The sequence below is a fragment of the Canis lupus genome, chromosome 9 (genome assembly GCF_003254725.2).
Source record: "Canis lupus dingo isolate Sandy chromosome 9, ASM325472v2, whole genome shotgun sequence".
Lineage (NCBI taxonomy): Eukaryota > Metazoa > Chordata > Mammalia > Carnivora > Canidae > Canis > Canis lupus.
This window is the reverse complement of record NC_064251.1, coordinates 17887012-17911133: the sequence shown is the minus strand read 5'-3', so window position 1 is coordinate 17911133 and position 24122 is coordinate 17887012. Positions and strand designations below refer to the sequence as shown.

Genomic DNA, 24122 nt, shown 5'->3' with positions numbered 1-24122 from the left:
CCCAGGAAGGGCGGGGGGGGGGGGGGGGGGGGGAGCGGTGGCGTCTGCGCTCCCTGGGCCCAGAGGGGACAGGAAGCGGGACACCGGGGATTGTCTCTAGCAGCCACAGCCCAGCCTCGGCCCGGGAGGAAGTTCTGCCCGGCGCTCTCCGCTGGTGCCTCCCTCGCTGTATTGTTGAGCAGGAAAGCGGGCTGCGCGGGAGCTGGGCGGTGGAGGAGGGAGCGCGGACGCCGAAACCACGCGCCCTGCGGGGACGAGTGGAGGCGAAGCCAGTGAGCGGACACCCCGAGGGGCCGGGGCCGGGCCGGGCGGGGGGCGCTGAGCCGGGGGCCGGTGGGGGTGCGGTGCTGCAGGTGGCGGGTTCTCTCTCGCCGGCTCCCCTTCCCGGGGCGCTGGGGCCGGAGCTGCGGGACCCGCGAGCAGGGCCGCGCGGCTCGGATCCCCCCGCGAGGAGCGGAGATGAAAAGGGCTGCCCTCCGTCCGGGGACAGGACGGGCCCAGGTGCAGGCCCCCCGCGCCGACCCAGGCGTTGGCGCCGCTGTGACTCTCGTCCCCAGGCCAGTGGACCCAAAGCAGCTCCTGGGGACGGATCAGTCCTGGAGTTTCAGGGAACCTCCGCGCTCCCCCGAGTTGGGGAAGGAGCCGAGTCCGGGTCCCCTCCCCACCCAGCCCGAGACCCCCGCTCTGGTGGGCATCCCTGCCTTGGGACCCCCGCCCTGAGTCTTTCCAGGCCCGGCCAAGCTGTGCGGGGAAAGGGCCTGGGGAGGGCGGAGGTGGGCCCGAAGCGAGTAGTGCCAGCAATCGGGCTGGAGAGGGCTCGCGGTTGGCAGTTGGTGATTCAGGGTGCAAATGGCCTCACCCGTAAGGGGACGCCTGGAGACGACGATCCGGGGTGGAGCAGCCCTGGAGCAGCGCACCCAGGGGACACAGAGGCTGGAGGCCAACAAATCCCGCGGGGGGGGGGGGGCGTTGGTGGAGGGCGCAGGGTGGGAGTCTACCCACCTTGGGCTCTGCTTGCCAGCAGGCAGCACAGCACACCTTCAGTCGCAGCCCTGCCAGCTGCCGCCCCTCCCTCCTGCCTTCTCTTGCCCTGGGCCCGCTCCCAATGTCTCCACTGGCCCAGACACTCCTTCAGGCTCCTCCTCGCCCCTCCCAGAATTGGGGGCAGCCCTCCGGAGCCTCCCTCTGCCTCTTTGCTCCCCTTGGCAGCTCCTGCTCCCCGAGGTTTCCCGACCCAGCCCTCAGAAGCCCCGCCCAACGAGATGGGGGCCTAACCTGCATCGTTTGCTGGCTGGAAGGTCTATCTAGCCCTTCACCATGGGCCCGCAGAGACCTGCCCTGCCAAGGTGAGCGAGTGCCAGGGGTCCAGGAGAAGGTGACGAGAAGGGGTATCCTCCCAGGGTTTGTTGCCTTTGCTCCAGGCAGCTTACTGACTGCGCCTCCAGGGCCCACTGTGCACCCCTTTCCCCATCGAGGAGAGCTTAAGAAAGTGGGGAAGGGGCACTAGGAGCCCCTACCCGGACCCCTGCCGGCCAGACCCTGTTCCTTGGGTTCCTCAGCCTCAGCAAGCCACAGGGGCTCCTACCTGCTGCCCCCGGGGAGACCCAGTTGGGCAGGAGATGTGGTCAGTGTAAAGATCGGGAGGGAGCAGCCACGCAAGAAGTCACTCATTCATCTTGTTGATGGTGAGACCCGGGCAGCTTTACAGTTAGGCTCTGACCAAGGCTGCCCCACCCAGAGCCAAGCTAAGCTGGCATGCAGAGGGGTGGGTTGGGGCCATCACTCCAGGACAGCTTTGGGGAGGACACCGCCTGGGTAGTGCATTCTCTAGGGGCCGCTCTGCTCTCGTGGGGCAACGTGGAGATCACAGGGCAGGTGGGCAGGCCCTCCAGCCTCTCTCGGGAGGTTGGGAGGTTGGAGGTGGGATCTGCAGTCGGGGGCGGTGCGGGCCGCTCTGGGCGGGCCAGGCTCCGGGTTCACGTTCCCCGCAGAGCCGCTGGGGAAGAAAAGAGAAACCAAGAGAACCGGTTCCCCGGCCTTGGCAGTCCTGGTGCCTCATGCCAAGGCCCTTGGTCTACGCGAAGCGGGGACACTCCCGGGGTAGAGCGGCGCCGGGGCAGCTCCTAGAGCCCCGCGCCTCAACTCTTACCCCGAGGGCCCGGGCCGGGGGCGCAGGATCCTGGAGGGAAGAGGCTCTGTGGACCCGGATTTCCTGAGGGCTGGTGGCGTCGGGGCGGGGGCGGGGGCGGGCGGGCACGGAAGGAATGAGCTCTTTTTCCCACTTCACAGACGGGGAAACTGAGGTTCAGGCAACTTTTTGGCAAGTGTGGTGTCGACTTACCGCCGCCAGTCAACCCCATCTCTCTGAGTCAAGGCTTCCTTGGCTGCAAAGTTGGACCAGTATTACCCACAACCTCCCCACCGGGGGATTGAATGCAGGCTCAAATCTTATCAGCAATGCCACAGAATCAGCGTTGGCATAATTACATCAGCGACTGTGGGCATGGGAACCTTCGAGATTATTTTATCCGAGTGCCCCGTTTTGGAGATACCAAGGCCCTAAGGCCCAGGAGGAACGCGGCTTCGGGACTCAACCAAGTCTCTTGTCCCCCTAGCGCGGCGCGCCTCCCGGCTGGGTGGCCCTGACCTCCGCGCCCCTCCTCCTCGTGCCCACAGGGAGACTCCGCGGCCGCGATGGCGATGGCGGCGGACGTCGAGGGGGACGTGTACGTGCTGGTGGAGCATCCCTTCGAGTACCCCGGCAAGGACGGGCGGCGCGTCGCCATCCAGCCCAACGAGCGCTACCGGCTGCTGCGCCGGAGCACGGAGCACTGGGGGCACGTCCGGCGCGAGCCCGGCGGCCGCCCCTTCTACCTGCCGGCGCAGTACGTGCGCGAGCTGCCGGCGCTCGGGGACCCCGCCGCCTCCTCGCCGCCGCCCGCGCTCCGCCCGGGCCCCGCAGCCCCCGAACCGCTCGCCTACGACTACCGCTTCGTGAGCGCGCCGGCGCCCGCGGGCCCCGACGGCACGGCCGCCAAGCCCCGGGGCCGCGTGAGCTCCCTGTGCGGCCCCGCGCGGCGCGGCGCCTCGACCCAGCACGGCAGCCCCGGGCCCGGCCTGCCCACCTGCCTGTACACGCGGCCCGCGGCGCCCGTGCGGCCCGCGCGGTCCCTGGACGACCTGGCGCGCGCCGCCGTCGCGCCCCCTGCCGGCCTCCTGGGAAGCGCGGGCAGCTTCAAGGCCTGCAGCGTGGCGGGCTCCTGGGTGTGCCCGCGCCCCCTGGCGCGCAGCGACTCGGGAACGTCTACGAGGCCATCCTGGACGAGCGCGGCCCGGCGCGGGACGAGCGCCCGCAGCAGGTATGGGGCGCCCGGGAGCGAGGAGGCGGGCGGGGGGCTGCGCCCGCGCTCCAGGAGCCCCGCTCCGCTTAGCGTCCGCCGGCTCTGCACGGGCTGCCTCACGCGGAGCCCCACGTTCCTCAACCACGAAACGAGAGGGGTGCAGGCTCCCAGTCACATCTGCAATTCCGAAATGCCAAAGCTCCCCGAAGCGCGAGTGTTTTCCGTAACTCAGTTGGTGGCAAAGTTGGACTTGAGCCCGGGTGAAGCCGTTGGTGGTCTTTATTTATTTATTACACTTCGTTTTCCTGCAGAAATGCAGATGACCTGGAGTACGGTGTGCCGCCCACCCCGTGCTGGCAGGTGCGCGCCACCTCACCTGCCTGACAGCCGCACCATTCCGAGAGGCGTCGGGATCCTGGGCCTGCAGGATCTCTCCGCCTCCCCTGTCTCATAGACGCTTGGGGATCAGATGAGATAATGGATGTGAAAGTCAGGGATCTGCTTCCCGTTTTGGCTTCTTCCAACATTTCAGTCATTTCAGTTCCCCTCTAAACACACACACGCACGCACGCACACGCACGCACACCAATTTTTTGTTTCAGGAAGAGGTCTGGTTACAGCGAGGGTTTTTTGTTGTTGTTGTTGTTTGTTTTGTTTTGTTTTCTTTCGTTTCGTTTCGAATCCGGTTGTGTTGATTTGGGCAACCGAAAATAGAGCACGGTTTTAAAACGCTCTTACATCCCCAGAATCCTTTCCATGGCCCTGACATCTTGAGCTTTAGGAACTTGCGGCAGGGGAAGGGGGGTGTGGAGACGTGGAGGGAGGATGCACAAACATCTTTTTGACATCTGCCACCAGCTGGGTAATTATGGGAGATTCACTTCCTCTCTCAGGGTCTCAGTTTGTCCCTTGGCCCAAAGACGGGTGGAAAGGGTGAATGGATGACCCCCCAACCTTGTGTCTCTGGTTTCTTTCTTTGTCCTTGATGTACTTGATGTCAGCGTGGTTGCCTGGCACATGCCAGGACTGAGTGTGGGATGCCCCGCGGAAGGAGGCACCGTCCCGCTCGGGGACTTCCTGGGTCTTCCCACCACCAGGTCTGGTTACAGTGCAAAGAGCTCAGGATTTGAAGCTAGAGAGACTCGAATTTGACCCTGCTGGGTGACCTGCCAGCTGCTGAGGAATCCCTTATTTGCCCCAGCCCCAGTGTCCTCCTGTGTAAAGGATTAGCGTTGTGAGCCTTCGACGAGGTGAGGCGTGGAAGCGCTTGGCACGTAGCAGGCGCCGCACGGAGGCAGACCCGGGTCGCATTTAGCATCCCCTTCGGCGCCGCCTTCGCTTTGATTTCTGCAAGGAGCAGCCCGCCCCCCTGTGGCCATGGCGGGGAACAGCATTCTGCGGGTGAGGACGCGGACCCAGATTCCGCCCGGAAGGAACGGGGGCGGGGGCCAGGGGGATCTTGCGCCCGGCGGCCCTGGGGGCCAGGTGGCCAGCTTCTCCGGGGCAGATGGCTGGATGCCAGCGCTCCTTACCCCGGCGCCCCTCCGTTCCCAGGCAGGCCGTCGGAGGCGCATTCCGGGGCCTTTCCATATTCTCTTTCTCCTTCTTCAGCAGCAGTTACCGGGGAGTGAGGGGGTGGGGACACACGTGATGGCGGGGTGGTGCTCGCGCCGGGAGGAACCGGGCGTCCGCGGAGAGACCTGGGTATTGGTCGAGACGCTCAGCCTGCTCCCCCTTCTGGCCCTAATTCCCCGTGCGATCTCAACAAGAGGCTTGGTATCTCTGTTCCTGTTTCCCCTGTGACCCTGCTTTATTCCAGTGTCGCGTGTGGGTCTCCCTGACCCCCTGTCCCCTACAAACTCCAGGGGTGGGGAGTTGGTTCTCTCCTGGGAAGGATCCCCAGTCTGCTCTTAGTTATTGAAGGCAGCCTTCTTTTTTTTTTAAGATTGATTATTTATTTATTTATTTATTTATTTATTTATTTATTTATTTATTCACGAGAGACAGAGAGAGAGGCAGAGACCCAGGCAGAGGGAGAAGCAGGCTCCAGGCAGGGAGCCCGATGCAGGACTGGATCCAGGAACTCCAGGATCATGACCTGGGCAGAAGGCAGGTGCTCAACCGCTGAGCCACCCAGGGGACCCGAAGGCAGAATTTAGAGAAGGGAATTTCCTGAAAGGTGAGCCTCCCTGTTTCCTTCTTAGAGGAGGCAGGAGAGGCAGCACCTACCCTTCCCCTTCATTCACTCCTTGACTAAGCATGAACTGGCCTCCCACCTGCCTGCCAAGCATCTGATGAGGCACAGCGCCAGCCCTGGAGAGCTACCATCTGAGTCAGGAGCCTGGCAAGAGGGCAGATGCCTCAGACCAGCGTGGCACAGGCCATCTGGGATAGAAGGACACCCAGCGTGCCGTGGTGCCGAGGCATGGGTGCAGGTGTGAGATGTGGCACCCTTGAGGCCTTGCAGCTCCACTCCCATCCTGTACTGCTGGGGCTCTTGTGGGGAATGGGCAGTGCCTGGCCAGGCAGGACCTCGTGGACTCTCACCAGCAATGTGGACTTAATCCTGCAGCTGCTGGAAGATTCTCAGCAGAGAAGAGAGGGGGTTCAGAAAAGACCCCCGTGGCTGGGACTTTGAGAATAGCAGAGGACAGACCTCCATGGTCTCCCAGGCACACAGTGATGACAGGAGATTTGGGAAGTCGATTCCCTGGAATCTAGTGGCCGACGGGCTGAGGAAGGTGGGAGAGAAGTCGGAATGAGTCGCAGTCTCCCAGTCGCACACCCCGCAGACAGTGGTCTGTTTATTCGGTGGCGCCAGGTCCAGACAGCAGCTGGAGAGGGGGCCTGCTGCCCAGCAGAAGGCCTGCAGCGTGTGGCCTGCAGCATGTGGACCGGGGGCGGGCAGAGTGCGTGGACGTGGGGCCGGGAACACCTGAGACAGTCAGGCCCCACCACATTCGGGTAACAGACAAAGGGAGGGAAGAGAAGCCCCAGAGGAAGGAATAGGCAACAAGGAGGAAGAACAGGAGAGTGCCTGTCCAGACACCGAGAAACGTCCAGAAGAAAGGAGAAGTGAGATAAAGGCCATTAAACATGTATCAGAAACGGTGACTGCGAGGTCAGCAGCCACCTTATCAGGAGCTGGTCAAGGGGTTACTGAGGGCTCAAGGCAGGGGCCAGAGGGATGAGGTAAGGACACCGGCTGAGCGTAGACAACTCAGGAGCTTGGCAGGGAAGGGAGAGATGCTTTGTGGCCAGAGGCAGGTGGAGGTCAAGGGGGGAGGCTCCCCAAATCTAAGCGAACGGTCAGGAGCCAGAAGAGTGGGAGGCTGAGGATGGTGAAGAGGTGGTTGGGGAGACGACGGGACGCAGGGAGAGAGGCCAACAGGGTGGGGGTGGGGTGCCCCGGGCAGAGAGGGAGGGACCCATTTCCTCTGAGGCGAGGGGCAATGATCTGAGGGTGGAGGAGACATAGGATCAGGGTTGGGTCATTGGGGATAGTCGACCAGTGGACAAGGGGAGAGGGTGGCATGGGGAGAGGAATCAGCAGAGGCAGGGACCCACCCCAGAGGAGAGAAGCCTCTGCACTGTGTGGCATTTTATAGCCTCGTCATTCACCTTCCACTCAACTGACATGTAATGAGCACCTGCTGTGTGCTGGTCAAAGTGCTGGACCCTGGGGACGCAAAGCATGTTACACCTGACACGATCCTGTCCCAAAGGGGCTCGTGGTCCCATGGGCTTTCACTCAAAGGTTCATCCCCGCAGCAGCTCGGAAGGCAGTCTCAGCTGGGTGGCCACAGCCTTGGCCAGCCTGTTCCCCTCAGCAGGGACAGGACAATCGGAAGGCAAACAAGTATTCACTTTCCAAGCACCCTGCGTGTCCCCAGCGGTGGGCACCGGCCACAGGGAAGGAGGCAGGAATTCCCAGCCCTCGTCCACCAGCCAGCACCCAGCTACCCAGGGCGCAGTGGGAGAAGCTGTCCCAGGAGAGGGCAGAGGCACACCTTCTGGAGCACTCTGCCCCCACCCCCTCTAAGGGAGGAGGAGGGGCCTCTGAGACTCCTCCCCCGTGGTTGCGGTGGAGTGGGGGAGGGGGACCTGCTGACTTGGGGATCTCAGGGTGTGGTCACCATCCCCACCCCAGGGCCTCTGAGGTGGAAAGGCCCAGGCCGGCCCTCTGGACGGGAGCCCGCCCCTGCTGCCCAGACATTGGCCACAGGAAGGAAAGAGGTGCAGCCAGAGGCCTCGGCAGCTTCCTATGCAGCCAGCCCAGCCCTACTCACCTGAGTAGGCAGCCGGACTAGAAGGAGCCTCCGGGGCCCTGGTTCCCTGTCCTGTGCTGAGAACTGTGAGTGACCCCTCAACTCCCAATGGGGCCCGGGGAAGGCGGGGTCGTGCCCTGGCAGCTCTCCCACCCTCTCTCCTCCTTCCCTGACCTCCACCTGGTCTTTTCCTGCACTCATGCTGAAACTCCCCTGCCAGGTGCCTGGCGGGCAGGCACCTCACCCTCCTCTCTGGATCCCAGGCCTGGCACCCACCCCTTGGGACAGACTCCAAGAGCCGCCCCAGGCAGCGGTGATTAAGGCAAAGGAACTGGCCTTAGGGATCCCTCCACCTGGATCCCCCTTTGGGACCAGCCAGGGGGCCCTCTAGGAGGAGCAGGGGAGCTGAGGCCAAGGAGGGGGGGCAGTGAGCGCCCTTGTCTGTATGCCCTCCTCCCAGCAACTGTCTTACCTCCCCCCCACCCACCCTTGGAGAACAGCAGCCCTGGGCTGGCCCGGCTGGTTTCTTCACACCTGGCTTGACCTTTCCCTCCCCATGACTCACCTGCAGCCCCAGGCTGACCCTAGAGCCCCACTGCCCAGCCTAAGGCCTGACCCATGAAAGAGCAGCTTCTTGGGTAGCCCCCTCCCAACCCAGCCCACATTCCTGGCCACCAGTTGTCCTCCCCACCCACAGCTCCCAGGGCAGAAAGGAGCAACCTCCCAGGCCCCTGGCAGCCCCCATGGCTCTGTGGAGTCCCCTGGGTGATCTCCCCTGAACCTGAGCCTTATGATTCACCTCTCAGTCCCCAGCCCCCCTGAGACGGGTCCACCTGCCTCCCCACTTCCTTCCTGAGCGCCAGGGGCCGGCTTCTCACTCAATCTGTTGTCTCTGCCTTTCCTGGAGCTGTCTGTGTCCAGTAGTGGGGAGGGCCAGGCCCAGCTGATGCAAACATGGTCAGGGTTCCAGACTAGAAGGTCAGGGGACAGTTGAGGTTGATTGGCGTTGAGGGAAATGGTGCTGCCAGGGACTGGGTCTGAGGGACATAGGGGTCCTTGCTCAAGTGCAGGAGGCTCTCTTGCCAAATTGAGGAAGGATTGTGGTGTTGAGGGGACTTCCAGAGCAGCTGCTTAGGCACAGCAGAGCCTGCAGGACCCTTCTGCCTAGCCCAGGCTCTGGGCTCCTATGGGTCCTCCGAGTGGAGGTCCACCGTGAGGCATTGGGTGAGCAGGGCAGGGGGCCCTCTCAGGGCTTCCATGTCTGTCCTGGGGGCTGAGCCAACTTGGCCTAGGAGAGGAAGCCAGAGGAACCAAGAAAGGTGCCAGAGGGGGGCCTTCCTGCCTCTGCTGCACGCAACTGGAGTGCTCCTGGAATCTTCTCAACTTGTAAATTACTATCCCCCCCCCCCCATAAAAATAGCTTAAGGAGGGGCTCTGGGGAGGCTCCCTAGGTTAAGCATCTGCCTTTGGCTCAGATCAGGATCCTAGTGTCCTGGGATCAAGCCCCGCATAGAGAACTCTACCTCTGCCCCTATCCCCACTCGTGCTCTATCTCTCTGTCTCAAATAAATAAATAAAATCTTTTTTTTTTTTTTAAATAGCTTAACGCCATTGCAAATATTTGGCGAATATGGGCAATCTCACTCTAATGACTATTAGAGGGAATCCCTGGGTGGCTCAGCGCTTTAGCGCCTGCCTTCCGCCTAGGGCGTGATCCTGGAGTCCTGGGATCAAGTCCCAGGTCAGGCTCCCTGCATGGAGCCTGCTTCTCCCTCTGCCTGTGTCTCTGCCTCTCTCTCTCTCTCTCTCTCTCTTGGTCTATCATGAATAAATAAATAAAATCTTTTTTAAAATAATAATGACTATTAGCATTTTGGCTTCTTTTCATCCATTCTGCTTTACTCTGTGTGGGAGAGTTTTTACAGACCCCGGGGCATCCCGGTACACTGACAATGGCACTGCGATTTTTCACCTACTGTGTCATGGATTCAGTACATGGCAGGTGCCACTGAGAAACAAGGCATGGTCCCTGCCATCAGGTAGTTTTCTGTCCCAGAAGAGAGATGGGCTAGCAGACCCACAGGTAGGATCTGGTGTGGCAGGGGTGCCTGCAGGATGCCGTGGGAGTGCGCTGGAGGAGCTGTCCCCGGAGTCCCCAGAATCCCGCCAGTCGCTAGAGAGAAACTTAGGATTGCCTCCTGGCCAAGGAAGGGGGACAGCGGCTGAATCCGAGAGGTTCCTACCATTCAGCCTCCTCCCTGAAACCCTCTGGACCTACCTGGTGCTTTGTTAGGGGCAGACTTTTTTTCTCATCAACGGTAGTTTGGTCTTTTCACGTTTTCCACTCCTTCTTGTTCACTTTGGCCATTTTGCCTTTTTCCTAGGAAAGTATTCATTTTTCCTAGATTTGCAAAATCTCCATTTTTAAATTTCTCTATGGATTCCTTCGTGACCGAAGAAATAAATGGTTTTTCTAAGTTTTTCATAGTGGAAAAATCGTATATTTTCCATCTAAGGGACATAAGGTCTGGTATATATCAAGCCAAGCTGATCGATTACGTTATTGAAACCTGTGTTTCCTTTGTAGACTTCCTTTTGTTTTTGTCTTTTACTCCAGTTCCAATAGAGGTTTATTACATCTCTCGCTCAGATTTTCTTTGTAAAGATCTTGTACTTTTAGCAGGTTTTGCTTTTTTTTTTTTTAAGGTTTTATTTTTTGTTCATGAGAGACTCAGAGAGAGGCAGAGACACAGGCAGAGGGAGAAGCAGGCTCCCTGCGGGGAGGACTCAATCCCTCAATCCCAGGACCCCGGGATCACATCACGGGATCACACCCTGAGCCAAGGCAGATGCTCAACCACTGAGCCACCCAGGCATCTCAGGTTTTGCTTTTTATATTTAACTACAAGTTTGTTGGCAGTGCACACAGATTTTGACTGTCCTGGCATCACAGAGTGTGCCTTTGTATCATCCCCTGGTGTCCCTCTTTACCCGGTGGGTGGTTTCAACCTGAATCACCATCTTGCTGTTACAAGCAGGGCCACTCTTTCTATTTTATTGGGTTTTATTTTTTGCACTTGCTGGTATCTCTCAGTATCCTTCTATATTCAACATTATCATGTTTTTACGTCTATTTCATATATATATCTCCTACCACTGAATTTGGAAACCCAAACTGACTGTCTTTTTGTTGGGATAATGCACTCTTTTCAGAATCTTTAACGGGTTTCCTTTTCCCCCTTCTATCAGGTTGCTCCTGATTGTCCTGTTCCTCTGCTGTCCTGCTACCCCTTGCATTTCATTCGTGGCTTCTGCTTTTCCCTGCGGCTCCTGATCAAACATCCCCTCTAGGATGTGCAGAAGGGAGGGATGCTTTTTCTCAACACTCCTCCTCCTGGAACTCATAAAACCCCGTCAGTCTCTGGATAGCCGTGGGTCTTTTTTCAGCTTAGAGAAATCTCTTTGTTGCATGAGTATTGGGGTCTTTGCCTTTTTCTTTCATTTGCATGTTAGCTCTCTTGACTGGCGTCTCCAGCTTTGTAGCTTTGCCCCCTCTATGTCTTGCCTCTGCGTACATCAGTTCTGAGATATTTCTCCTGCTTTCTCTTCCAGGCCACAAATTTGAGTCTGGAAAGGGACTGTCCTCACCTTCAATGAGTAGTACATGATATATTTTAAATTCTAAAGTAGTAGTCTTTTTTTTTTTTCTTTAGTGTCTTACTTGAATCTCCTGAAGATTTCCCTTTTGTTGTTGTTCCAGTAGTCACTGTGTTTTCCAGCCCTTCTATCTTGCTAATAGCAAGATTTTTTTAAAAATTAGATAATGTACTTTCACGGTTTTTAAAAATCAAAGCAATAGGATGCCTGGGTGGCTCAGTGGTTGAGCGCCTGCCTTTGGCTCAGGTAGTGATCCTGGGATCCTGGGATACAGTCCCACATCAGGCTCCTCGAAGGAAGCCTGCTTCTCCCTCTGCCTGTGTCTCTTCCTCTCTGTGTGTGTCTCTCATGAATACATAAATGACATCTTTTTTTAAGATTTTATTTATGTATTCATGAGAGACACACAGAAAGAGAGGCAGAGACACAGGCAGAGGGAGAAGCAGACTCCATGCAGGGAGCTCGAAGTGAGACTCGATCTTGGGTCTCCAGGATCACACCCTGGGCTGAAGGCGGCGCTAAATCGCTGAGCCACCCGGGCTGCCCTGAAATCTTTAAAACATAAAATAAAAATAAAAGCAATATTAAAAAGTATATAGTAAAAATTCCCCCCCACACACCTGCTTCTGTGCCCTGTTCTCTCCATCAACTCATAAGTCACCACTTTCATTAATTCTTTCTCGATTCTGCCAGAGTTTCTTTATGCAAACACAAACCTGTATGAAAACACATTTGATTACTTGCTTTTCTGTCTCTCTTCCGTAAAGGTGACATGCAGTACACACAACACCGCATCTTGCTTCTTCTTTGCCTTTTTGATTTAACAATATATCTTGGAGTCTGTGCAGAGAGAGTATCAGTCTCCTTCCTTAGAGCTACATGGTTTTCACTGTACGGATGTATCAGAAATTCTTCAACCGGTCCGCTGGTGATGGGCCCTTGAATCGTTTCCCATCTCTTGCTATTATGCACAGTCCTGTAATAGATAATCTTTCACCCCACGTGCAGATAAATCAAGGATAAATCCCAGAAGTAGGATTGCTGGGTGGAAGGATAAACGATGGATATTTGTTAATTTTTGCCAAATTGCTGTCCCTTTCCTGGGGGCTTATACCAATTTACATTCCCACCAACACAAATGTGAGTGTCTGATCCCCCACAGCCTTGCCAACCAGGTGCCAACAAGATGTCGTTTCCTGCTGATCCAATAGTAAAATATATGATCTTAGGATAGCTTGAATTTGCATTTCTCTTTTCAGTGAGAGTGAGCATCTTCTCATAGATTTAAGGACTGTTTGTTTTCCTTTTTCTGTTAACAACCTGTTCAGAGCCAGTGCTCATTTTTCCATTGACTTATTGGTCTTTTACTTATTGGTTATTAGGAGGTTTTGCCATACGAAGGAAAACAGCCCTCTATCTCTTACAGGAGTTGTCATGTAAGTTTCTCTTCTGACTTTGCTAATGTTATTTTCTGGCCACGCAAATGACTTAAGATGCACTTACGTGGTCAAATGTATGGCTTTTAGAGTTTGAGTCTCTGCTTTTTTGTTTGTTTGGTTTGGTTTGAAGATTTTATTTATTTATTCATGAGAAACACACAGAGAGAGCCAAAGACAGGCAGAGGGAGAAGCAGGCTCCCTGCAGGGAGAGCCCAATACAGGACTCAGTCCCAGGACCCCGGGATCACTGCCTGAGCCAAAGGCAGATGCGCAACCACTGAGCCACCCAGGTGCCCTTCTGCCTTTTTTATTTTTAATATACAATTTTGCTTATGTTTTTCTCTTTAAGTATTTTTATGGTTTCGCTTTTTATGTCTGAATCTTTGATCTATTTGGGGGTATATCCGAGTGGACAGAGTAGGATGTCAACCCACCTTTAATTATTTTTCTGGATGGCCATCCACCTATCCTGCCACCTTTTACTGACAAACTCCTCTTCCTACCCGGATTGGTGATTGGTCTTTAGCACGTCCTGACCCTGCTGTATTAGGGTCTTGCAGCCCGGGTAGATTTGGTTGTTCTCTTTGCTCCACCTCTCTCCAGCCACTGTCCTGTCAGAGGAGTGGGGTTTATGTGTCTTTTCTCACTGGGGCTGGGATGAGCTGTTGAAGTGTCCCCACTAGGCGCGGCCCTAGAGCAGAGGAATGGTGGTCTCTGCCAGCGGGCCAGCCGGGCTGGGCAGCCTCTTCTAAGACACCATCAAGAATTCTCCCTGCCTGCTGCCTCCTCGGCATCCCCAGCCTGTTGGGCAGAGAGTGCTGAGCCCACCTGTTTGACTCCCTGTCAGCTCCTCGGGGTCACCCTGCTTTCCCCCTAGGGTCCTATGGTGGCCTGGTCTGCCCCGGGGTCTCCTGGGTTCCAGCTTCTATCTCAGGCCCTCTACTCCTGCCAGCCAGCCCTGCCCAGGAGCTGGCACAGCCCCTTCCTTGAGGGTAGCGTCCAGGAGAAGAGAAGAAGCAGGACATGTTTAAGCTGCCATGTTTCCAGAATTCCTAGAGCCAGAGCTGCGTCATAAAGGAGAGAAATTACTACCAGGGGTAGGGGAGAGCTGGAAGGGCCTGTCTTTCTGGATAAGAAACAGTGAACACCTTGGAGTAGTAACACTGAGAATCCAGAAGAGTAAACAAGTTTAAGGGAGGTTTTCTCCCCTTTTTATTATGAAAAATTTTTTAAAGATTTTATAATTTATTCATGAGAGACACACAGAGAGAGGCAGAGGGAGAAGCAAGCTCCCTATAGGGAGCCTGATGCGGGACTCGATCCCAGGACCCCAGGATCATGACCTGAGCCAAAGGCAGGTACTCAACCACTGAACCACCCAGGTGTCCCTATTATGAAGATTTTCAAACATGCAAAGAAGTGAAAAGAATATTATAATTAATATAATTATACCTATTACTTAGATTTAACAATTCTTGTCAAGTTAGTTCTCTCTCTTTTTTCTTTTTGCTGAGAAATAATAAATTCCAGAATTTATCCTATCTCATCCCTTAAAAACTCAGCCTGTATGTCTTTTTTTAACAAGATTTTTATTTATTTATTTATTATTTATTTATTTATTTGAGAGATGTTGAGTGAGTGAGAGAGAGAACATGAGCAAGGGGAAAGAGACAGAAGGAGAAGTAGGCTCCCTGCTGAGCAGGGAGCCCTATGCGCCCCGGGGATTCCAGGATCATGACCTGGGCCAAAGGCAGACGCTTAACCAACTGAGCTTCTGAGGTGCCCCAGCCTGTTATGTCTTAAAAATGTTTTTTTCCATAACCTCAATACTATACCCATTATTATATCTAACAAAATTAATATTAGTTCCTTCATATCAGCTAAGATCCAGGCCATAGTCAAATGTCCCTCATTGTCCTAAAACAAATCTCTCACAGTCAGTTTGTTTGAACCAGAATCAGCTCAAGGATCATGCATCTCATTTGTCTCTTAAATCTCTCTTGCTGTTTCCCTCCCTCTTCTCCTGCCTGGACAGGGACCAGAGTGGTTGCCCCATAGGACATCTATTCTAGATTTGAATTTCTGCTTCCTTGTGGTGGGGTTCCCATGTTCCCCTAGCCCCTGTGTTACCTGGAGACTGATATGTCCGAAAGGCTTAGGCTGGTCCCCAGCCTCGGGGACTCTAGATCTCTGCTTGAACAACCAAGATGGGGCACCTGGGTGGTTCAGTGGTTGAGCGGCTGCCTTTTGCTTGGGTCATGATCCCAGGGTCCTGGGATCAAGTCCCACATTGGGCTCCCTGCAGGGAGCCTGCTTCTCCCTCTGTCTGTGTCTCTGCCTCTCTCTCTGTCTCTCGTGAATAAATAAAATCTTAAAAAAAAAGAAGAAGAAAACAAAAACAAGATGATGCCAAGATGGGAAGGAGGAGGGGAGGAAGGTGAACTTGGTTTCTGGGATATGCAGCTTGTAGGGTGTACCAAGGACCCCCAGGACTCCACTCAGGTTTTTGCTCCTGGAGATGGTCTTGCAGGTAGTTAAGCTAACAGATCCGGCTGGGCTTCCCCGGGACAGGAGAGTGAGAAGCAAATGGGAGACCCAGTATCAAGGAGTTAAGTGGAGGAAGAGGAGCATGGCTCACAGCCCAGGAGGCACCAGAGGGTGAGGAGGGAGAGGCCTGTAAGGACTAAGTCCTGAGGAGAGTCAGACCCTCCAAGGACCGCTGCTGTCATCAAAGGAGTTGTAGGACCCCCGGGCAGTGGGCTGGACGTCAGAAGCAGGACGGCAGACACACACACACACACACCTTCAACAGGTGGGCTCCGGAAAGGAGGCAGGATGAGCTGGGTCCAGGAGCACACATTTTCTTTTTAAGATGGAGAGACCTGGAATTTGTTGCCACGCCAAAGGGCCTGCAGCCATCAAGTGGGAGGGTTAGTGAGAGGTTTGTGGAGAGGCAGCTTCTGAGCAAGAGGCAGTGGGATCCTCAGGGGCCCATATTCGGGAGGCCCTCTTGGACGGGGGAACCTGGTCCCTCCAGTGGGGAAGTGAGGAGGTGCGGTGGGTACAGGTGCAGACACATTTGGAGGGACAGGCCCCTGTCACATCTCTCTCCCTCGGTTGGCTCACGATGACAGCCTTTGCCAGCCAGCAGTTTCCTTGACAGACGGTTTCTGATTCCTCCTGGGCGTCAGCCAGCCTTGTCCAGAGCACAGAGCATGTGAGTGGCAAAGGGGCTCCACCCCCCACCCCACCTACCCTGAGGAGCAGGCCGAGCACACAGTCCCATGAGGTCACCAAGAGGCTGAGGGCAGAGTCCAGAGCCGAGGGCACTCAATCGAAACCCAGAACCAAAAAAACGGAAGTGTCACCCCGCTTTCTTTCCCACGTCCCTGAGTGTAGAGTGTAGGGTGTAGGATCCCGGGGGCGGCTTGACGCCTCCACAGAGGCCAGCCCTGGGAGCGGGGAGAGCATGACAGCACCATTCTATGCATAAAGAAACAGAGGCGCAGAGATTCAAGGGGCTGCCCGGGGAGAAGCTAGGGCACCAGCGACACAAGAAGCCATTTCTCTGAATCCTGCGTCATTCTCCCCGCCCCCCTTTAATCAAATGATGATGCCTCTGCTCTAAGCCCCACAGAGGAACCTGACCTCGGGCTACTGTGTTCGTCTTCGCAGGCTACAGGCCGAGCAGTAAGGTTACACTGAGCCTCACCTGGGCTTTAGTACAAAACGAGGGGTCTGAGCCCCGGCCCAAACCTGTTACACCAGACTCTGGGGACAGCTCCAGGCGTGGTTCCCTCCGTTCTGAGGGGACCCCCAGTTCCCCCACTGCACATCAGTGGACTTGTGGCTCAGGGCTGGGGGTGGGTACAGTGAGGCCCGGACTCCGTCCTGGAGATGGCGTGCTCAGGGAAGGGAAGGACGCCAGCTCTGGGCACCCTGCAAGGCTCCCTGAGGCAAAGATCACAACCCATCCTCCACTCTCCCTCCGCTCAGCTCTGGAGGCACTGAAGTCAGCAAAGGAGGTCCCGACCCCGCGGCAGCCCCCCTGAGCCAGTGTCTGGGCTCCAGTCACTGGTTTGCAGGCATTTCTTTTGCCTCTGGCTTCAGAGAGCTGATAGGATTTTTCTGGTTGCCACAAGCCTCCTGTGAGGGTTTTGGGGAGAAGGGGTGAGGACAGAGCAGCCGGCTTGTTCTGTCCCCTCCTCCACCGTGTGCCTCTAGAGGGCCAGGCCAGGCGTGAAGATGCGGTTGAGGGAGGAGGACACCACTGGGGAGCTGCTGTGGTCACGCCTCCTCTTGCTGAGGGGAAGCCTAGACTGGAAGCCTGAGGAACCAAGCTCCTTGACCAAGAAGAGCAGGCCAGAGCTGTGTGGGTTTGGCTCAGTCCCTGGGGTGGGGGGCCAGAGCCCCCTGGGAAGACCCCAGGCCTGGGGGGCCCAGCTTCTTACAGAGGAGGAACAGCACGTGGGCTGCCTTTTCGGTGGTCCCAGTCTCCTGTCCTGTCACTCTTGGTTCCTGCCACAGGAAGACCCTGCTCCCTAGTTCTCCAGCGGGGCAGTGCTGAGGGCTCAGGTCCCCACACCCATGTCCTCTCTCTCCTTCCCCAGCTCCTGCCTGCTGCCAGCTCAGAGTTTCCGGCCTTTCCCATCTTCTGGGCCTGGCTCCATCTCTCCTGGTGACCTATTTTGCGTGTGGCCCATGTCCCCCAGGGCGGGGGCAGTGGGATGTGTCATGTGTGTGACAAGTGGGAGGACCCCAGGCCTCTCTGCCCTCAGTGTTCCAGGCTTCTGAGTCCCACCTGGGATGGGAGGGGAGCAATACAGGAGCTTGGAGGGCAGAGTAGGGCATGAATCCCTGGCTTGTTCTGGATGCGGTCTGCCCAAAGGGCCCACACTCCAAATCTACACCACGCCTGGCTCTCCTTGGGTGTCCCTGTCCTGGGCCCACAGTGGGTGCAGGGAAGGAGTGGTCTGGGGGGGCATGGGCAGGGGAGGAAGTAAGACCAGGGCTGGGGACAGGAGGGTTACTGGAATGGAAGAGCAGGAGACAATGGGTCTGGGATCCCGGTGGAAGGTGGGGTCAGAGCCTGAAACAGGAGAGAGACCAGGCCCAGGGGAAGCTCTTGGTTGTGGGGTTGTGGAGAGGCTAGTCCCTGTCCCCTTCTCCGGGTCCTTAGAGAGTGGGGACGCAGGCATACTTGTGCACGTATTAGACACCCAGGCGAGGGTGCATGCGTGCATCTTGGAGAGCGAACCGGGAGGGGACAGGCTCAGGCAGTCAGGCGAGTGGACTGTGGTGTGGTCAGAATCCCTCCTGTCCTCTGTGAGGCTGCAGAACTCCAGACACTGACTCCGTCTGATGCCACAGCTGCCCAGACCCCTTCCTCTTTGACACGTTGCCCCCCCGCCCCGGCACCCCACACACTAGCTTCCTCTTCCCCATCGCCCTGGGCACTGGGGGAGTTGAGGGCCACTCCGTGTCCTGTCTACGCCAGCCTGGGGCCCCAGCACCCAACTGCCCCCTCTGCCCTCTCCCAGCTGTCTGGCCTCCCCTCCCCCAACCTCGGTTTGGCGCCATCCTGCTCCCTGGCTGTATCTGCCCTGGGATTCAGACCTTGCCGGTGACCAGAGTATGGAGTAGGAAGGCCGGCGCTTCCCTGGACACATAGAAACACCCCCGACCTAAGACCCCCCCCACTTCACCCCCCCCACCCCCCCCCCCACAGCAGGCAGCCTCTGTCTCAGGCAGCACTTCCACAGCCCTGACAGGAAATGGGCTGGAGGCTCAGCCTCCCGCCACCTCAAAGCCACTTCTTGTTTCCTTGTTGCCTTGTGCCAGCCCTGGGGTTGTGCCCCTTGGCTCCACCCCTAAAGCCTGCCCAGGGCTTCGTCCCAGCAGCTCTGAGGGGACAGGATGGTGGACATGATTGCCAGGCTGACCAGGAGGCGGAGTCAGGCCCTGCGGGGACAGGTAGGGGGCCGTGGCATTTGGGGGCAAGCTCAGCCTCTGGTGGGGACGGCCGAGGGCCTCGGGATCAAGGTGCCACTAGTGGGCCTCTGTTCTCTGGCCCTCTCAGGAGTGGCTGAGCGGAGCTTCGGAGCAGGACATCTCTCAGACTTCGGGGACTCCTCCCTGCTTTCCTCTTCCCTTTGCCAAGGCCTTCGCCTGCCTGGGAGGGGCTGCAGGGGGACCCTGAGAGATGGTGATCAGCGCAGGGGCAGAGGCAGGCCTGCCACCTGCTTGTGGGCAAGGGGAGGGCTGCGGGGCTGGGCAGCTGGGCGTGGTGAGAGCCAGAGCCCCTCTTGCCGCTGAGGTAGGAGACCACTTCCCCTTTCCTACTGTTGTCCCCCGTGTCTCTGTTGTGATTGGGATCTGGGCCCCGAGAGCTGTTGGTGCCTAGTCAGGGCCCCACTGATGGGCTGTCACTGGGTGTTGCCTGGACCTCCAGGAGTCGTGGGCAGGGTGGCAGACCCTGCTCTAACCTGCACGAGCTTCCCCTTGAAGGCCAGAGGGCACAGGGGGACTGGCCCTGCCTGGCTTCCAGTCTGATCCTGGCTTTATCCTAGCACTGGAGGGGCTCTACAGGGAGAAAGTTCTAGAGTTTGAAGGGGCCTCAGGGCCGCTGCGTGTGGTCCAGCTCCCACCACAGGGCTGTAGCATCACTGACAGGGGGTTGGACTTTGCCTGCTCCCGTCCAGTGAAAGCCCCTTCCTACCTCCTGAAGCAGCCTGTGTCTCTGGGGCAGCCCCTCCCAGGGGCCCTGCCCTGCCCCCATTTGGCCTCTGGTCTGCAGCCTGGAGCCCCACAGTGCGATTCTGCATCTTCTCTTCCTCTGACAGCCCCCTCATGCTGAGAGCCTAAACATCCAGCTCCTAGGTCTCACCTCTGTACCCACTAGGGCTACTTCGTGTGAGATCCCCATCACCCTGGCCAGCCTGGGACTCCCCATGGACTCACAGCCAAGACTAGCAGCCTGCAGGTGGAAATCCCCGCTCCATAGAGCCTGGCTCCTTCCTCAGCTCATCTATGCCCCACATGACCTCCCAGCCCCTGTCCCAAGGAGGGGAAGGCGCCTGCCTCAGCAGGTCCAGCTGGGGCAGGTGGGAGATGTGTCTGGTCACCCACCTTCCTCTGTCCACTGCCTCCATCCTGGTCTCCCAAAGAGACTCCTGTGCTGAACCCCCACTCCCAGGAAGTCCTTGTCCAAAGCTAACTTGAGTCTCCTGTGGTGTCAGGTGTGTTTGTTTGTTGTTTGCTGCTGAAATGTGGCTTGGAATTGGCTTTTGTACTCAAGCAATAAGTACTTTTGGTGGATTGGATGTGTGCTTCAGGGCATTGGGCCAGCAGCTAGAGGGCAACTGGGGTCAAGTACATCATCCTGGGTCCCCTGCTCAAAAACAAAACCCCGCCTTTGGGGTCAGAGGAGGTAGGCAGATGAGTGGACAACCCAAGGCGGAATGCTGCCGGCCCGAACAGAGGGATGAACAGCATGTCCGTGCGCCAGACGTCTCTCCTGAGGGAGAAGGCCTCTCCCGGAGGCTTGGAGCAGAGCACCAGCAGAGGAGCAGGATCTGGGTAGGCAGGTATGAGAGCAGAGAGTTCCAGGCTGAAGGACCCACTGGAGCAAAGGTGCAGAGATAGGAGGTGGCTTTGTGTTTGCGGGAGGGTCCATGGGCCGGTGTGGCTGGGAATATGGGATGGCTGCGGTGGACAGAGAGAAAGGAGAAGTGGGGTGGGGGGTTCTGTCTCAGCCACACAAGCGCTTGCAGGGTGAGGGAGAGGAGTGAGGATCTGGTGTATCCAGCTCCTCCTGTTCCCTCCATGCCTGGGACCTGCCCCTGATGATCTAAAACTCTACCACTGCTTTTCTGACACTTTGTCTCCTGCTAGCAGTAACTACCACGGACAACGTGCTGTGCTGTGCATTTCACTTCTCACCCTGCTCATCTCCCTCCCTGCTCCCTGACCATTTACACAGGCTGCCCAGTAGGGATGTGGGTCCCTTTGTTCACTGCTGCGTTCCCCAGTGCCTAGAACAGTGCGTGCACCGGACAGGTGAATCTTTGTGGGACAAACGAGTGTGTTTTTAGGCGCCTTCCTAAGGCCCAGGGAGATGCCACCTTGACATGACCGGCTTCCCCTCTTGGGAAGTTTACAGCTTAGTGAAGGCATCACAGGCAGTTCTGTGATTAAAAAAGGCGGGGCGGGGGGGAGGGTGATTGTACAAAATTTTGAGAAAAGTTTAAAGAATAAATAAATAAATAAATACCCCATCCCTATAACTATACTGCCCAGAGGAGATAACTATCTCTGTTAGCATTTTGGAGGGTTTCTAAAAACACAGATTTGAAACTATATACTGCTCCCCATGTCGAAGTCTGCATTTCCCCCGTAGCATTAGATCGTCCTAGAAACAGTCTTAATCTTCTGGTGCTCTTCTGCTGCCTGGGGTTTAAGAGTGTCCTTATCTATCCCTCTGGCCAGCTGAGGGTGCTAGGCGATGGTGGGCACACCAGAGGAATCTCAAGAAAGGTCTTGAACCTGACACCTGAGCTGAGTCCTGAAGAAGGAATTGGAGTGGGCCAGGTGAAAAAAAGGGTGGGGATGGGCCTAGGCACTCTGAAGGATCCAGGCCCATAAAAGATATACAGCAGGGAGGGTGGAGCCTCCAGCAGCCCCAGGCTACTAGAGCATAAAGTTCAAGGCAGGGGGCCAGGAATGGCAGGAAATAAAGTAGACAGAGAGGCGACAGGCCCCTCCGGTGCCCTGTTAAAGGCGTAGACTTTGCCCCGCAGGCCGCAAGGAGCAGTGGGGTGTTGAGCATGACCAGAGGTATGTTGTGTGTGGCCGGACCCTCCAGCCCACCTCGCTTTCCTTTGGAGGGCACGAGGGGCTCCTCTTTCCTAGCTCCTCCTTCCTTCCTCCCATCTGGCTTGCCTCTCTCCCTTCTCTGCAGTTGATCCTGAGGTCTGCAAAAACCACATTCAGGAAGTTTCAGTCCCAGATCAGAGGTGGTACGGATTCCAGTCCCAGAGATTTCAGGGACAGGAAGGAAGGAGGGGTGGGGGCTGTAGAGTGCAGCAGGGCCCTGCCCCTCTGTGACCTGAATGGGGAGGAAAAGGAATGGGGCCCAGGCCATTTCTCTATTCCTGCCCAACCTCTGATTGGCCCCCTGGAGTGCACAGTGAGTGCGCAGCTGGGAGAACTCAAGATATCGATATTTTATTATTGTTAATAAATAATGTAAGTGCCCTACGCATCTGGGACATTTCATATTTGACAATGCCCCTTCACGAATATTTCCTCATTCTCTCTTCACTACAATTTCCGGAGCGGGCAGGGCAGACATTGTGCAGCGGCGGGACTGAAGCAGGGGGTACTCAACTTGCCCAAGGTCGCCCAGGTGGGAAGTGGCTGGGTCGGGACTGGGTGACCCCGGAGCTGCCCTGACGGTCACGCCTCCTTCCTGCTCCCACAGGTGGACGACCCCCGGGCCCGTGTACGAGAACGTCGAGAGGCAGCCCTGCCCACGTCACCCGGGCACCGCCTCGGTCCCCCGCCCCCCCGCATGGGAGACGCACAGGGACGCGGGCAGCGGCGCCGCTACTACTACAACCAGACACGGGCGTGACCACCTGGGAGTCGCCCTTCGAGGCCTCTGAGGGCGCCGCCAGCCCAGCCACCTCTCCGGCCTCGGTGGGCAGCCGCGAGAGCCTCGAGACAGACTGGGGCCAGTATTGGGATGAGGAGAGCCGCAGGGTGTTCTTCTACAACCCGCTGACGGGCGAGGCCGTCTGGGAGGACGAGCCGGAGGACGAGCTGGAGGACGAGCCCGAGGACGAGCCCGAGGACGAGCCCGAGGACGCGCTGGAGGACATGCAGCCAGGCCTGAGCCCACTGGACCCCGGGGAGCGCAGGGTGAGGGGGCGGGGCCTGGCCCGGGTGGGCGGAGTGACTGAGGCTTCAGGCCCGCCTCCTGCCCCGCCCCGGGAATGAGGGTGGAGGGCGGGGCCTGGCCGGGGGGGGCGGGGTGACTGAGGCTTCAGGCCCCGCCTCCTGCCCCGCCCCGGGATGAGGGTGAGGGGCGGGGCCTGGCCGGGCGGGGGCGGGGTTGACTGCAGGCCTCGGACCCGCCTCCTTGCCCCCGCCCCCCGGGAATGAGGTTCAGGCGCGGGGCGGGGGGAGGGGGGGAAGGGGTGCGGGGGGGTGCGGGGTGACTCAGGCCTCAGGCCCCGCCTCCTGCACCCCGCAGTCCCCTGGACTGCTATAGAGGGGCGTGGCCTGGTATGAAAGGGCGGGGCCCAGGGTCCCTACTGGCTCGGAGAGCGTCTGACTCTGTCTCCTGCTCCTTGCAGCCCCCTACCCCTGAAACGGACTACCCCGAGTCGCTGACCAGTTACCCCGAGGAGGACTACTCCCCGTGGGCTCTTTGAGTGAGCCTCTGCCCTCCCTGACCCACTTGTGTTCTGTGCACCGGCTGTTCATATTAACTGTGTCCCTCACACTGGCTACGAGACATGCACCATTTCCACACGCAGTCACATTTGACAAGTGAAGAGGGTGTGGCAGCGGCAAAGTGACTTGTTCGGGGTCCTGTGGGCCACCTGACTGCCTCACAGGCTCCTCTCACAGCACAGCACAGCCTCGGGAGGGCCACCTCAGCTCTTTCAGCTACCCCCCCCCCCGCACCCCTCCACACCCCATCATGTGCTCACAGGCAGAGCAAAAGAAACTAAGGCAAATGGGTTCTGTCGGGGCCTGGGGAGATGCTGGAGGCAGACAGGAAACCTGCCCAGCTCTTCTGCTCTGCCGGGTGGGCAAGTAGCAGGAGCCCCCAGCTCTCAGCATCTCTGCTGTCAGGCTACCTGCCCGGTGCCCACCTTACCCTCGGGAGCTGGGAGAGGCCTACAGGGCTGGAAGAAGGAAGGAGCAGCTATGCCTTTTCTCTCCTCAGGCACAAACCCCTTCAGTTTCTGGGTTTTGGCCCACCTGCCCCACAAACTGTTGGTCTGTTCAACAAACAATAATAGCTAATATTTATTGACATTTGCACCCTGCCAAGCATTTCACTTGGATCATCTCATTTGTTTCTCACAGCCAATATTTATTATCTGCTCTTCTGTGCCAGGCTCAGTGCTCTGGGGTAGGGGTACTGCGAGTGCAGCCTCACTGGTAGAGCCTGCGGTTGGTGGTAGGCCCAAGCCCACCGCAAATGCCAGCAGGGCCGGGACAAGAGTACAAATGGAAGCCTCACACCATGCATTGCAATACTGTAAAGTTACAAATCAAGTTATAACTGTTAAATAAAATATGTTCTATTCTCCTACTCTGACAAATATACTTTCATAATGACCTAGAAGACTAAACTTCTTTGATTCTTCTGAATCCTATATGTGGGTAGGTTGGCATAAGAT

The 24122-nt window shown here is 57.3% G+C and overlaps 1 pseudogene; it reads left to right on the top strand.

Annotated features, from left to right (window-relative positions):
* The first annotated feature begins 139 nt into the window (after positions 1-139).
* LOC112650214 (rho GTPase-activating protein 27-like) lies at positions 140-24034 on the top strand (annotated as a pseudogene).
* Positions 24035-24122: the final 88 nt, after the last annotated feature.